Raw genomic sequence first — 9,733 nt, forward strand, 5'->3', positions numbered from 1 at the left:
TATGTTGTTTTATCCTCTGCTTTATTAAATTGTATTTATGTTGTTTTGTCCTATGCTTTATTAAATTGTATTTATGTTGTTTTATCCTATGCTTTATTAAATTGTATTTCTGTGGTTTTATTATATGCTTTATTAAATTGTATTTATGTTGTTTTAACCTATGCTTTATTAAATTTTATTTATGTTGTTTTATCCTATGCTTTATTAAATTGTATTTATGTTGTTTTATGCTACGCTTTATTAAATTGTATTTATGTTGTTTTATCCTATGCTTTATTAAATTGTATTTATGTTGTTTTATCCTATGCTTTATTAAATTTTTATTTATGTTGTTTTATCCTATGCTTTATTAAATTTTATTTATGTTGTTTTATCCTATGCTTTATTAAATTGTATTTATGTTGTTTTATCCTATGCTTTATTAAATTGTATTTATGTTGTTTTAACCTATGCTTTATTAAATTGTATTTATGTTGTTTTATCCTATGCTTTATTAAATTGTATTTATGTTATTTTGACCTATGCTTTACTAAATTGTATTTATGTTGTTTTATCCTGTGCTTTATTAAATTGTATTTATGTTGTTTTAACCTATGCTTTATTAAATTGTATTTATGTTGTTTTATCCTATGCTTTATTAAATTGTATTTATGTTGTTTTATCCTATGCTTTATTAAATTGTATTTATGTTGTTTTATCCTATGCTTTATTAAATTGTATTTATGTTGTTTTGTCCTATGCTTTATTAAATTGTATTTATGTTATTTTAACCTATGCTTTATTAAATTTTATTTATGTTGTTTTATCCTATGCTTTATTAAATTGTATTTATGTTGTTTTATCCTATGCTTTATTAAATTGTATTTATGTTGTTTTATCCTATGCTTTATTAAATTGTATTTATGTTGTTTTATCCTATGCTTTATTAAATTGTATTTATGTTGTTTTATCCTATGCTTTATTAAATTTTATTTATGTTGTTTTATCCTATGCTTTATTAAATTGTATTTATGTTGTTTTATCCTATGCTTTATTAAATTTTATTTATGTTGTTTTATCCTATGCTTTATTAAATTTTATTTATTTTGTTTTATCCTGTGCTTTATTAAATTGTATTTATGTTGTTTTAACTTATGCTTTATTAAATTGTATTTATGTTGTTTTATCCTATGCTTTATTAAATTGTATTCATGTTGTTTTATCTTATGCTTTATTAAATTGTATTTATGTTGTTTTATCCTATGCTTTATTAAATTGAATTTATGTTGTTTTATCCTATGCTTTATTATATTGTATTTAATTTGTTTTATCCTATGCTTTATTAAATTGTATTTATGTAGTTTTAGCCTATGCTTTATTAAATTGTATTTATGTTGTTTTATCCTATGCTTTATTAAATTGTATTTATGTTGTTTATCCTATGCTTTATTAAATTGTATTTATGTTGTTTTATCCTATGCTTTATTAAATTGTATTTATGTTGTTTTATCCTATGCTTTATTTAATTGTATTTATGTTGTTTTATCCTATGCTATATTAAATTTTATTTATGTTGTTTTATCCTATTCTTTATTAAATTGTATTTATGTTGTTTTATCCTATGCTTTATTTAATTGTATTTATGTTGTTTTATCCTATGCTATATTAAATTTTATTTATGTTGTTTTATCCTATGCTTTATTAAATTGTATTTATGTTGTTTTTTCCTATGCTTTATTAAATTGTATTTATGTTGTTTTAACCTATGCTTTATTAAATTGTATTTATGTTGTTTTATCATATGCTTTATTAAATTGTATTTATGTTGTTTTATCCTATGCTTTATTAAATTTTATTTATGTTGTTTTATCCTATGCTTTATTAAATTGTATTTATGTTGTTTTATCCTATGCTTTATTAAATTTTATTTATGTTGTTTTATCATATGCTTTATTAAATTGTATTTATGTTGTTTTATCCTCTGCTTTATTAAATTGTATTTATGTTGTTTTATCCTATGCTTTATTAAATTGTATTCATGTTGTTTTATCTTATGCTTTATTAAATTGTATTTATGTTGTTTTATCCTATGCTTTATTAAATTGAATTTATGTTGTTTTATCCTATGCTTTATTATATTGTATTTAATTTGTTTTATCCTATGCTTTATTAAATTGTATTTATGTAGTTTTAGCCTATGCTTTATTAAATTGTATTTATGTTGTTTTATCCTATGCTTTATTAAATTGTATTTATGTTGTTTATCCTATGTTTCATTAAATTGTATTTATGTTGTTTTATCCTCTGCTTTATTAAATTGTATTTATGTTGTTTTGTCCTATGCTTTATTAAATTGTATTTATGTTGTTTTATCCTATGCTTTATTAAATTGTATTTCTGTGGTTTTATTATATGCTTTATTAAATTGTATTTATGTTGTTTTAACCTATGCTTTATTAAATTTTATTTATGTTGTTTTATCCTATGCTTTATTAAATTGTATTTATGTTGTTTTATGCTACGCTTTATTAAATTGTATTTATGTTATTTTGACCTATGCTTTACTAAATTGTATTTATGTTGTTTTATCCTGTGCTTTATTAAATTGTATTTATGTTGTTTTAACCTATGCTTTATTAAATTGTATTTATGTTGTTTTAACCTATGCTTTATTAAATTGTATTTATGTTGTTTTATCCTATGCTTTATTAAATTGTATTTATGTTATTTTGACCTATGCTTTACTAAATTGTATTTATGTTGTTTTATCCTGTGCTTTATTAAATTGTATTTATGTTGTTTTAACCTATGCTTTATTAAATTGTATTTATGTTGTTTTATCCTATGCTTTATTAAATTGTATTTATGTTGTTTTATCCTATGCTTTATTAAATTGTATTTATGTTGTTTTATCCTATGCTTTATTAAATTGTATTTATGTTGTTTTGTCCTATGCTTTATTAAATTGTATTTATGTTATTTTAACCTATGCTTTATTAAATTTTATTTATGTTGTTTTATCCTATGCTTTATTAAATTGTATTTATGTTGTTTTATCCTATGCTTTATTAAATTGTATTTATGTTGTTTTATCCTATGCTTTATTAAATTGTATTTATGTTGTTTTATCTTATGCTTTATTAAATTGTATTTATGTTGTTTTATCCTATGCTTTATTAAATTTTATTTATGTTGTTTTATCCTATGCTTTATTAAATTGTATTTATGTTGTTTTATCCTATGCTTTATTAAATTTTATTTATGTTGTTTTATCCTATGCTTTATTAAATTTTATTTATTTTGTTTTATCCTGTGCTTTATTAAATTGTATTTATGTTGTTTTAACTTATGCTTTATTAAATTGTATTTATGTTGTTTTATCCTATGCTTTATTAAATTGTATTCATGTTGTTTTATCTTATGCTTTATTAAATTGTATTTATGTTGTTTTATCCTATGCTTTATTAAATTGAATTTATGTTGTTTTATCCTATGCTTTATTATATTGTATTTAATTTGTTTTATCCTATGCTTTATTAAATTGTATTTATGTAGTTTTAGCCTATGCTTTATTAAATTGTATTTATGTTGTTTTATCCTATGCTTTATTAAATTGTATTTATGTTGTTTATCCTATGCTTTATTAAATTGTATTTATGTTGTTTTATCCTATGCTTTATTAAATTGTATTTATGTTGTTTTATCCTATGCTTTATTTAATTGTATTTATGTTGTTTTATCCTATGCTATATTAAATTTTATTTATGTTGTTTTATCCTATTCTTTATTAAATTGTATTTATGTTGTTTTATCCTATGCTTTATTTAATTGTATTTATGTTGTTTTATCCTATGCTATATTAAATTTTATTTATGTTGTTTTATCCTATGCTTTATTAAATTGTATTTATGTTGTTTTTTCCTATGCTTTATTAAATTGTATTTATGTTGTTTTAACCTATGCTTTATTAAATTGTATTTATGTTGTTTTATCATATGCTTTATTAAATTGTATTTATGTTGTTTTATCCTATGCTTTATTAAATTTTATTTATGTTGTTTTATCCTATGCTTTATTAAATTGTATTTATGTTGTTTTATCCTATGCTTTATTAAATTTTATTTATGTTGTTTTATCATATGCTTTATTAAATTGTATTTATGTTGTTTTATCCTCTGCTTTATTAAATTGTATTTATGTTGTTTTATCCTATGCTTTATTAAATTGTATTCATGTTGTTTTATCTTATGCTTTATTAAATTGTATTTATGTTGTTTTATCCTATGCTTTATTAAATTGAATTTATGTTGTTTTATCCTATGCTTTATTATATTGTATTTAATTTGTTTTATCCTATGCTTTATTAAATTGTATTTATGTAGTTTTAGCCTATGCTTTATTAAATTGTATTTATGTTGTTTTATCCTATGCTTTATTAAATTGTATTTATGTTGTTTATCCTATGTTTCATTAAATTGTATTTATGTTGTTTTATCCTCTGCTTTATTAAATTGTATTTATGTTGTTTTGTCCTATGCTTTATTAAATTGTATTTATGTTGTTTTATCCTATGCTTTATTAAATTGTATTTCTGTGGTTTTATTATATGCTTTATTAAATTGTATTTATGTTGTTTTAACCTATGCTTTATTAAATTTTATTTATGTTGTTTTATCCTATGCTTTATTAAATTGTATTTATGTTGTTTTATGCTACGCTTTATTAAATTGTATTTATGTTATTTTGACCTATGCTTTACTAAATTGTATTTATGTTGTTTTATCCTGTGCTTTATTAAATTGTATTTATGTTGTTTTAACCTATGCTTTATTAAATTGTATTTATGTTGTTTTATCCTATGCTTTATTAAATTGTATTTATGTTGTTTTATCCTATGCTTTATTAAATTGTATTTATGTTGTTTTATCCTATGCTTTATTAAATTGTATTTATGTTGTTTTGTCCTATGCTTTATTAAATTGTATTTATGTTGTTTTATCCTATGCTTTATTAAATTGTATTTATGTTGTTTTATCCTATGCTTTATTAAATTGTATTTATGTTGTTTTATCCTATGCTTTATTAAATTGTATTTATGTTGTTTTAAACTATGCTTTATTAAATTGTTTTTATGTTGTTTTGTCCTATGCTTTATTAAATTGTATTTATGTTATTTTAACCTATGCTTTATTAAATTTTATTCATGTTGTTTTATCCTTTGCTTTATTAAATTGTATTTATGTTGTTTTATCCTATGCTTTATTAAATTGTATTTATGTTGTTTTATCCTATGCTTTATTAAATTGTATTTATGTTGTTTTATCCTATGCTTTATTAAATTGTATTCATGTTGTTTTATCTTATGCTTTATTAAATTGTATTTATGTTGTTTTATCCTATGCTTTATTAAATTGAATTTATGTTGTTTTATCCTATGCTTTATTATATTGTATTTAATTTGTTTTATCCTATGCTTTATTAAATTGTATTTATGTAGTTTTAGCCTATGCTTTATTAAATTGTATTTATGTTGTTTTATCCTATGCTTTATTAAATTGTATTTATGTTGTTTATCCTATGTTTCATTAAATTGTATTTATGTTGTTTTATCCTCTGCTTTATTAAATTGTATTTATGTTGTTTTGTCCTATGCTTTATTAAATTGTATTTATGTTGTTTTATCCTATGCTTTATTAAATTGTATTTCTGTGGTTTTATTATATGCTTTATTAAATTGTATTTATGTTGTTTTAACCTATGCTTTATTAAATTTTATTTATGTTGTTTTATCCTATGCTTTATTAAATTGTATTTATGTTGTTTTATGCTACGCTTTATTAAATTGTATTTATGTTGTTTTATCCTATGCTTTATTAAATTGTATTTATGTTGTTTTATCCTATGCTTTATTAAATTTTTATTTATGTTGTTTTATCCTATGCTTTATTAAATTTTATTTATGTTGTTTTATCCTATGCTTTATTAAATTGTATTTATGTTGTTTTATCCTATGCTTTATTAAATTGTATTTATGTTGTTTTAACCTATGCTTTATTAAATTGTATTTATGTTGTTTTATCCTATGCTTTATTAAATTGTATTTATGTTATTTTGACCTATGCTTTACTAAATTGTATTTATGTTGTTTTATCCTGTGCTTTATTTAATTGTATTTATGTTGTTTTAACCTATGCTTTATTAAATTGTATTTATGTTGTTTTATCCTATGCTTTATTAAATTGTATTTATGTTGTTTTATCCTATGCTTTATTAAATTGTATTTATGTTGTTTTATCCTATGCTTTATTAAATTGTATTTATGTTGTTTTGTCCTATGCTTTATTAAATTGTATTTATGTTATTTTAACCTATGCTTTATTAAATTTTATTTATGTTGTTTTATCCTATGCTTTATTAAATTGTATTTATGTTGTTTTATCCTATGCTTTATTAAATTGTATTTATGTTGTTTTATCCTATGCTTTATTAAATTGTATTTATGTTGTTTTATCCTATGCTTTATTAAATTGTATTTATGTTGTTTTATCCTATGCTTTATTAAATTTTATTTATGTTGTTTTATCCTATGCTTTATTAAATTGTATTTATGTTGTTTTATCCTATGCTTTATTAAATTTTATTTATGTTGTTTTATCCTATGCTTTATTAAATTTTATTTATTTTGTTTTATCCTGTGCTTTATTAAATTGTATTTATGTTGTTTTAACTTATGCTTTATTAAATTGTATTTATGTTGTTTATCCTATGCTTCATTAAATTGTATTTATGTTGTTTTATCCTATGCTTTATTAAATTGTATTTATGTTGTTTTGTCCTATACTTTATTATATTGTATTTATGTTGTTTTATCCTATGCTTTATTAAATTGTAATTCTGTGGTTTTATCCTATGCTTTATTAAATTGTATTTATGTTGTTTTAAACTATGCTTTTTTAAATTGTTTTTATGTTGTTTTGTCCTATGCTTTATTAAATTGTATTTATGTTATTTTAACCTATGCTTTATTAAATTTTATTTATGTTGTTTTATCCTATGCTTTATTAAATTGTATTTATGTTGTTTTATCCTATGCTTTATTAAATTGTATTTATGTTGTTTTATCCTATGCTTTATTAAATTGTATTTATGTTGTTTTATCCTATGCTTTATTAAATTGTATTTATGTTGTTTTATCCTATGCTTTATTTAATTGTATTTATGTTGTTTTATCCTATGCTATATTAAATTTTATTTATGTTGTTTTATCCTATGCTTTATTAAATTGTATTTATGTTGTTTTTTCCTATGCTTTATTAAATTGTATTTATGTTGTTTTAACCTATGCTTTATTAAATTGTATTTATGTTGTTTTATCATATGCTTTATTAAATTGTATTTATGTTGTTTTATCCTATGCTTTATTAAATTTTATTTATGTTGTTTTATCCTATGCTTTATTAAATTGTATTTATGTTGTTTTATCCTATGCTTTATTAAATTTTATTTATGTTGTTTTATCCTATGCTTTATTAAATTTTATTTATTTTGTTTTATCCTGTGCTTTATTAAATTGTATTTATGTTGTTTTAACTTATGCTTTATTAAATTGTATTTATGTTGTTTTATCCTATGCTTTATTAAATTGTATTCATGTTGTTTTATCTTATGCTTTATTAAATTGTATTTATGTTGTTTTATCCTATGCTTTATTAAATTGAATTTATGTTGTTTTATCCTATGCTTTATTATATTGTATTTAATTTGTTTTATCCTATGCTTTATTAAATTGTATTTATGTAGTTTTAGCCTATGCTTTATTAAATTGTATTTATGTTGTTTTATCCTATGCTTTATTAAATTGTATTTATGTTGTTTATCCTATGCTTTATTAAATTGTATTTATGTTGTTTTATCCTATGCTTTATTAAATTGTATTTATGTTGTTTTATCCTATGCTTTATTTAATTGTATTTATGTTGTTTTATCCTATGCTATATTAAATTTTATTTATGTTGTTTTATCCTATTCTTTATTAAATTGTATTTATGTTGTTTTATCCTATGCTTTATTTAATTGTATTTATGTTGTTTTATCCTATGCTATATTAAATTTTATTTATGTTGTTTTATCCTGTGCTTTATTAAATTGTATTTATGTTGTTTTTTCCTATGCTTTATTAAATTGTATTTATGTTGTTTTAACCTATGCTTTATTAAATTGTATTTATGTTGTTTTATTATATGCTTTATTAAATTGTATTTATGTTGTTTTATCCTATGCTTTATTAAATTTTATTTATGTTGTTTTATCCTATGCTTTATTAAATTGTATTTATGTTGTTTTATCCTATGCTTTATTAAATTTTATTTATGTTGTTTTATCATATGCTTTATTAAATTGTATTTATGTTGTTTTATCCTATGCTTTATTAAATTGTATTTATGTTGTTTTATCCTATGCTTTATTAAATTTTATTTATGTTGTTTTATCCTATGCTTTATTAAATTGTATTTATGTTGTTTTATCCTATGCTTTATTAAATTTTATTTATGTTGTTTTATCCTATGCTTTATTAAATTTTATTTATTTTGTTTTATCCTGTGCTTTATTAAATTGTATTTATGTTGTTTTAACTTATGCTTTATTAAATTGTATTTATGTTGTTTATCCTATGCTTCATTAAATTGTATTTATGTTGTTTTATCCTATGCTTTATTAAATTGTATTTATGTTGTTTTGTCCTATACTTTATTATATTGTATTTATGTTGTTTTATCCTATGCTTTATTAAATTGTAATTCTGTGGTTTTATCCTATGCTTTATTAAATTGTATTTATGTTGTTTTAAACTATGCTTTTTTAAATTGTTTTTATGTTGTTTTGTCCTATGCTTTATTAAATTGTATTTATGTTATTTTAACCTATGCTTTATTAAATTTTATTTATGTTGTTTTATCCTATGCTTTATTAAATTGTATTTATGTTGTTTTATCCTATGCTTTATTAAATTGTATTTATGTTGTTTTATCCTATGCTTTATTAAATTGTATTTATGTTGTTTTATCCTATGCTTTATTAAATTGTATTTATGTTGTTTTATCCTATGCTTTATTTAATTGTATTTATGTTGTTTTATCCTATGCTATATTAAATTTTATTTATGTTGTTTTATCCTATGCTTTATTAAATTGTATTTATGTTGTTTTTTCCTATGCTTTATTAAATTGTATTTATGTTGTTTTAACCTATGCTTTATTAAATTGTATTTATGTTGTTTTATCATATGCTTTATTAAATTGTATTTATGTTGTTTTATCCTATGCTTTATTAAATTTTATTTATGTTGTTTTATCCTATGCTTTATTAAATTGTATTTATGTTGTTTTATCCTATGCTTTATTAAATTTTATTTATGTTGTTTTATCCTATGCTTTATTAAATTTTATTTATTTTGTTTTATCCTGTGCTTTATTAAATTGTATTTATGTTGTTTTAACTTATGCTTTATTAAATTGTATTTATGTTGTTTTATCCTATGCTTTATTAAATTGTATTCATGTTGTTTTATCTTATGCTTTATTAAATTGTATTTATGTTGTTTTATCCTATGCTTTATTAAATTGAATTTATGTTGTTTTATCCTATGCTTTATTATATTGTATTTAATTTGTTTTATCCTATGCTTTATTAAATTGTATTTATGTAGTTTTAGCCTATGCTTTATTAAATTGTATTTATGTTGTTTTATCCTATG

This window comes from Phyllobates terribilis, unplaced genomic scaffold, assembly GCF_046119375.1.
Source record: "Phyllobates terribilis strain yellow unplaced genomic scaffold, ASM4611937v1 Scaffold_83__1_contigs__length_6671269, whole genome shotgun sequence".
Classification (NCBI taxonomy): Eukaryota; Metazoa; Chordata; class Amphibia; order Anura; family Dendrobatidae; genus Phyllobates; species Phyllobates terribilis.